The following is a 7647-nucleotide window of genomic DNA, read 5'->3' on the forward strand; positions in this document are numbered from 1 at the left end:
AAGGTTTCAAGTTCCCTCCCGGGCTTCTCCATGATAGGGCTGAGAGAGATTCCTGCCTGCAACCTTGGAGAAGCCGATGCCAGTCTGTGAAGACAATACTGAACTAGATAGACCAATGGTCTGACTCAGTATATGGCAGTTTCCTATGTTCCTATGTTCCCCAGAAGGAACAGGTACGCAGTCTCGGGGTGCTTCTGGATCCAAGCCTCTCCCTGGTGTCTCAGGTTGAGGTGGTGGCCAGAAGTGCCTTCTATCACCTTCGGCTGATACGCCAGCTGCATCCGTTTCTTGAGGTGAACGACCTCAAAACAGTGGTACATCTGCTGGTAACCTCCAGACTGGATTACTGTAATGCGTTCTATGTGGGGCTGTCCTTGTACATAGTCCGGAAACTACAGCTGGTCCAGAATGAGGCAGCTAGGCTGGTCTCTGGGTCATCTCGGAGAGACCATATAACTCCTGTATTGAAGGAGCTACACTGGTTGCCGATATGTTTCTGGGCAAAATACAAGGTGCTGGTTATAACCTATAAAGCCCTAAACAGTTTGGGCCCTGGGTATTTAAGGGAACGCCTTCTTCGGTATGAACCCCACCGCCCACTGAGATCTGCTGGAGAGGTCTGTCTGCAGCTGCCACCATCTCGTCTGGTGGCCACTCAGGGACGGGCCTTCTCCGCTGCTGCCCAGAGACTTTGGAATGCGCTCCCTAGTGAAATAAGAGCCTCCCCATCTCAGACAGCTTTTAAACAGTCTTTAAAAACACATTTCTTCATCCAGGCTTTTAATTAATGTTGTTTTAATGGTTTTAATGCTGTTTTAAAATATTATTTTTAAATTTTTAAATTGTTGTAATGTGTGTCTCCCCCCCCCTCCATTTTTGTCTTAACGAATGTTTTACTTTGTTTTTATTCTGTTGTAAACCGCCCAGAGACATAAGTTTTGGGCGGTATAATAATGTAATAAATAATAATAATAATAATAATAATAATAATAATAATAATAATAGTTATTATTATTAATAATGGAAGCTGTTTGTTAGGTCAAAAAATGTAACCAACAAATGCAAGATCTAATAATAACACCAGAATTAATAAGTGAAAGAGCAAAGAAAATTAAAAATTGGACTGTGCCGCGTGACGATGAACTGCATGGCTTTTGGCTTAAACACCTAACAAGCCTTTATAAACAACTATCAAAACAGTTCAAACACATTTTGCAAGGAGGTGATATTGAACAATGGCTAACAACTGGGAAATCTCATCTCATCATGAAAGACCCAGCAAAAGGTGCAGTTCCAAGTAATTATAGACCAATAACCTGCCTGCCGACCATGTTCAAATTATTAACTGGAATAATAGCAGATGAAGTGATGCAACACTTATTAACTAACAAGCAGCTTCCAGTTGAACAGAAAGGAAATTGCCCGAACACCAGAGGCACAAAAGACCAGCTGCTGATTGACAAAATGATTTTAGAAAATTGCAAGAGAAGAAAAACGAATCTAAGTGTTGCACGGATTGACTACAAGAAAGCCTTCGATTCATTGCCTCACACATGGATACTAAAATGTTTAGAAACAACTGGTGTCAGCAAAAACATTCAGATATTTATTTTAAAAAAGCAATGAGCATGTGGAGTACACAGTTAACAATCAATGGCGAGACACTTGGACAGGTTAGCATTAGAAGAGGCATTTTCCAAGGGGATTCACTATCCCCTCTGTTGTTTGTAATCGCCATGACCCCACTTTCACAAATACTAAACAAAACAGGCCTCAGATACCAAACATCTAAAACATCGAGTAAAATAAACCATCTGCTGTACATGGATGATTTGAAGTTGTATGGAGAGTCCCAGTCAAAAATCGAATCACTGCTAAATGCTGTCTGTATATTCAGTAGCGATATAGCAATGGAGTTTGGACTAGACAAGTGTGCTGCATTAATAATGAACAGAGGAAAAATAAGAAAAACAGAAGGAATAGAACTGCCCAATGGAAGCAAGATCAAGAACCTGGAAGAGAAAGAACATTACAAATACTTGGGCATTCTCCAGGCTGATAACATTGCACACACTGAACTTAAAAGAAAAATGGGAAGTGAATACATCAGGAGAGTTAGAAAAATCCTAAATTCCAAACTCAATGGCGGGAACACCATACAAGCCATAAACACCTGGGCTATACCTGTTATCAGATACACTGCAGGAATAATAGACTGGACCCAGGCAGAGCTAGAGATGCTAGATCGTAAGACCAGGAAAATCATGACCATCAATCATGCTCTGCACCCCTGCAGTGATGTAGATAGGCTATACCTCCCTCGCAGCTCAGGTGGAAGAGGAATGCTGCAAGTCCATCAAACAGCAGAGGAGGAGAAAAGAGGCCTTGAAGAATATATCAAGGACAGTAAAGAAGATGCACTTCAAATGGTCAATAACGAGAAACTATTCAACACCAATCAAACAAAGCAGGCCTACAAGAAAGAACAAGTCAAGAACCGAGCAGAAAAATGGAAAAATAAGCCACTGCACGGTCAATATTTGCACAATATAACTGGAAAATCAGACATCACTAAGACCTGGCAATAGCTTAAGAATGGCAACTTGAAGAAAGAAACAGAGGGATTAATACTGGCTGCGCAAGAACAGGCACTAAGAACAAATGCAATAAGAGCAAAAGTAGAAAAATCAACCACAAACAGCAAGTGCCGCCTTTGTAAAGAAGCAGATGAAACCGTGGGCCACCTGATCAGCTGTTGTAAAAAGATCGCACAGACTGACTACAAACATAGGGATGACTAGGTAGCAGGGATGATACACTGGAACATCTGCAAAAAATACAAGCTACCTGTAGCCAAAATTTGGTGGTATCATCAAATGGAAAAAGTTGAAGAAAATGAAGATGTAAAAATATTATGGGACTTCTGACTACAAACAGACAAACATCTGCCACACAATACACCAGATTTAACTGTAGTCGAGAAGAAAGAAAAACAAGTTAAAATAATCGACATAGCAATACCAGGGGATAGCAGAATAGAAGAAAAAGAAATAGAAAAAAAATCACCAAATACAAAGATCTACAAATTGAAATTGAAAGGCTGTGGCAGAAAAAGACCCAAATAATCCCAGTGGCAATTGGCGCCCTGGGTGCAGTTCCAAAAGACCTTGAAGAGCACCTCAACACCATAGGGGCCACAGAAATCACCATATTACAAAAAGCAGCTTTACTGGGAACAGCCTATATTCTGCGACGATATCTATAACAACAGCAACAACACTGACAATAAAATTCAGCCATCCCAGGTCCTTGGGAAGGACTCGATGTCTGGATAAAACAAACCAGTCAATAATACCTGTCTGACTGTGTAAACAAGAAATAATAATAATAGATAAATTTTCTCCAGGATCATCGATCTTCAGCTTGGCCTTTTAGGTCTCTCAGTGGTGCATCCATTGCTGTCGTAATTGAGTCCATCCACCTTGCTGCTGGTCGTCCTCTACTTCTCTTTTCTTCAACTTTCCCCAGCATTATGGACTTCTCAAGGGAGCTGGGTCTTCACATAATGTGTCCAAAGTATGATAGTTTGAGGCTGGTCATTTGTGCCTTGAGTAAGAACTCTGGATTGATTTGTTCTTTAATCCATTTGTTTGTTTTCCTGGCTGTCCACGATATTCTCAAAATTCTTCTCCAGCACCAAAGTTCAAAAGCGTTAGTAATTTTTCTGTCCTGCTTCTTCAAAGTCCAGCTTTCATATCCATAGAGTTTCATAGGAAAAACCATTGTCCAAACAATTCTAATCTTTGTAGATATAGACACGTCACGGCATCTAAATATCCTTTCCAAGGCCTTCATTGCAGCCCTACCAAGTGCTAGTCTGTGGCATATGTGTCATCAGCGAAGCACAGATTATTGAAGTTTATTCCTCCAACTTTAAAATCACGCTCATCTTCTTCCAATCCAGCTTCCCTCAGTATATGTTCAGCATATACAAAGAATAAATAAGGAGAAAGGTATACAGCCTTGTCTTACTCCTTTGCCAATCTGGAACCAGTCTTTTTCACCATATTCCATCTGGATTATGGCTTCTTGTCCAGTGTATAAATTTCTCATGAGAACAATGAGATGTTCTGGCACGTCCATTTTCCTAAGGATTTTCCATAACTTGACATGGTTGATGCGATCAAAGGCTTTTCTGTAGTCAATGAAGCACATATTGACTTCTTTTTTTATATTCTTTGGCTTTCTCAATTTTCCAGCGTGTATCAGCAATAATGTCTCTTGTTCCTTCGTCTTTTCTGTAACCAGTTTGAATATACAGCATTTCTCTTTCCACATAGGGCTTTAATCTCCGTTGGATGATCCTAAGCATTATTGTGCTAGCATGTGAAATTAAGGGCGATGGTTTGTGCAATCTGTTAAGTCTCCTTTCTTTGGTATGGGTATGTAGACTGACCTTTTCCAGTCTGTTGGCCACTGTGTCATTCTCCTAGTTTGCTGGCATAGTTTGGTTAAAGCCTTGACTGATTCTTCTTCTGTTGCCTGCCATATTTCTGTAGCGATTCCATCAATTCCTGTAGTTTTCTGACTTGGTAATGACTGGAGTGCTGATCTAACTTTATCTTCCCATACTAGAGGTTCTTGCAAATAGGGAACATCTTCTAGAGTATTTTGGATATTGATGTCCCTACAGTACAGATTTTCAGTATACTCCTTCCATCTCTGTTTGATTTTCTCTGAATCAGTTACTGTATGTCCTTTGGCATCCTTTAACACCAAATTGAGGTTGGAACCTCCTTCTGAGTCCAGAGATCTTTTGGAAAACTTTCCTTGTTTATATTCCTGATTCCACTCCACTGTTCTGTCCTTGCATACCACAACTCTTTCCTTTGGATTCTATAGGGCCTGGAAACCAAGTTCTGTGAGGGATGGTTAAAGGAGTGGAGTACATGTAGCCTGAAGAAGAAAAGACTAAGGCAGATACTGGGGCTATTCTTACGATCACAAAAATCGGGCTAGGAAAATCCTAGCCCGATTTTTGTGAGCGTAAGAACCACCGGGCTCACAGCCGAGCCCGGTGATTCAGGAGTGGCTAACCCGTGGCTAGCTCACTGTTTGGGAGCGCTCCGCAAACCCAGGCTATTTGCTTGTGAGTAGCTGCGGCACTGCGGCTACTTGCGAGTAGACCCCCGGCCGGGAGGTGAAAAGCCGCCTCCCGGCTCAGGGGTCTCCCCAGTATGCCCTGCGCACTCGTGCAGGGCATATTGGGGCTTCCGGGGGCCGCGCAGCCCCCGAGCTCCCCAGCCCCCGCTGGCTCCGTCTTGGAGCTGGCCATTGTGTGGCCCAGGGCTGCCTGCCTGCTCGTGAGCGGGGAGAGCGGGCTTAGCCCGCTCTTCCCACTCACAGCTTAAAACCATGTCTCTCTGATCGTGAGACCCGGTCCACTGTATGGTAGTTGTCTTCAAATATTTGAAGGGCTTTCACATAGGAGGATCAGGCTTGTTCTCTGTTGCTCCTGAGGGCAGTGCGCTGCCTCAACAGCATCACCCGGGTTTAGTATGCATGCAAGTAGAAAGTCCTGAGGGCTACAACTAACAAGGAAACAAACTTAGGCCAGATGTTAGGAGGAATTTTCTAATGGTAAGAGCTGCTTGACAGTGGAGCAGTCTACCTTGGCAGTGGGGGGCTCTCTTCCACTGGATGTTTTCAAGCAGAGACTAGACATAACAGCTATCAGCCATGGATGCTGCAGCAGATTCCTGCACAGAGCAGGGGGTTGAACTAGAAGGTCATGTTTCCATAAGCCTATGGTGTGTCTCCTTCTATGCTAGCATTGCTCTCGTTTCTTCAGGTTCAAGCGCGGACATTACTGGAGTGGTACAGAAAGGGTATATGCAGCAGCCACTCTTAGGCTACTAGAAAAGCCCTTAGGTGTATACTTAAGAAATGTAATGTGTGAATTAGCCCCCAGGGAGGGTACTTATGGTAATGCTTTGGTTTCACGGAGGAGGAGGGGCAGATCATTGCCTAGCATCCTATCCTTCAGTCGCACACTTTGATATAACCTCCAAGCTTTTTCATGTTTGCCTCTTTTTATGCACCTGTGGTTATACCACCTTCCTATCCAGAATGAAGCACTGTGAAAACTCCCTATTTTTCCAGTACACACTTAACTAAAATAGATTAATAAAAGTCTCATTAGTTTGGATGTTATATGATGTTAAAAAGAGAACCCACAATACATCTTTGTAAACAAAGAATTCCACTGGGCTAGTTTATTGATATTCACTCTGTCTCTGAAACAGAATATAGGCAGCATGTTAATTGGTCTGTCTATCTATCTGTCTGTCTGTCTATCTATCTATCTATCTTCAAATAGTTTTGCAAATGTGTGCAGATGGCAAGATATATTATACTGATACAGATCTGACAATGGCATGATCAATTCATATCTTGTAATTATTCAGCTTATTTCTGACACATCTTTGAACCTTATGAAACTTTCTTGTGTATTAACTTTAGTACATTACATCAGAAATGGAAAATTGTTGCTGAGCAATCTGGTTGTTCTCATTGGATAATTATTTCCTACATGATAAATGAAATGTGATACTGGGTAGCCCAGTCCTATCCAGTGCTGTGCGCTTTTCAGACCACTGATATAAATGGGGTTAAGGGTACCAAACTCTGAATAAGATTGCAGCCTGAATCAGTGATATGCATACCCAGCCCCACTTCTCCCAACAATGAGGTGTTCTAGGGTATAACTTTAGCTAAGCCCACTCTCCCCACACTAACCCTCCCAGCGCTTCACACTGATAGTGTGAAGCGCCTCGTACTGTATTTCCTTAGCTATTAAGGAATACAGCATTAGCATTCCTTTGTCAGATACAGACACATTGACCAGAACTTGCCTTAGGGTACAAGCCACAGTAAGAGGCCATTCACAATGAACAAACCTAAATCCTGCAACCCCATCTTAATATAAGTAATTATGCAATCTAGGGGCATTTTGCTCCACCATCAGCATCTTCTCTGTATTGAAACCTTCATTTATAATTCTAAGACAATTAATCACTACATTTGTAGCAGAAACTCCTGCCTTCATCACAACTCAACGCCTAAAAGTACAGGCAGAAATTATCTCCATGTCCCGTCCACCCACCCACTGCAAGCCCCACAATAACTACACAGCAGTCAAGACCGTACCTGAGAGATCCTTCAGCTGACAATGCCAGGAATTAAATGTGGGATCTTGTGCATACAAAGTATGTGGTCTGTGTTATGTCCCCTTGCCAAAATTGTGGGGAGAGGCATAGTTAATAAGAAATATGCACTAGCTTTGGTGAAATGAACTTAGGTGACTTTTAGCTAGAACAGAAGCATCATTTATGTACGCGGCCAATGCTTAATTTGACAGGGGCATGCCGGAACGATAGCTTTGTTTTCAATGTCTAAACTCAGCCATTGAGAATTAGGCAGATATTATGATAATAATTCAAGTTGTGAAGGATGAGTAATTCTCCACTTTGTGTTTAATTGCTTGTTATCACTGTGCTGCCTGTGTGTTTTAACATGACTACTGTATCTATTCCCCACGTTCTGTTCTTGTTATGGTCATGTAATAGGTCAAAGGTCCACAGCATC

This window comes from Hemicordylus capensis, chromosome 3, assembly GCF_027244095.1.
Source record: "Hemicordylus capensis ecotype Gifberg chromosome 3, rHemCap1.1.pri, whole genome shotgun sequence".
NCBI classification, from domain to species: domain Eukaryota; kingdom Metazoa; phylum Chordata; class Lepidosauria; order Squamata; family Cordylidae; genus Hemicordylus; species Hemicordylus capensis.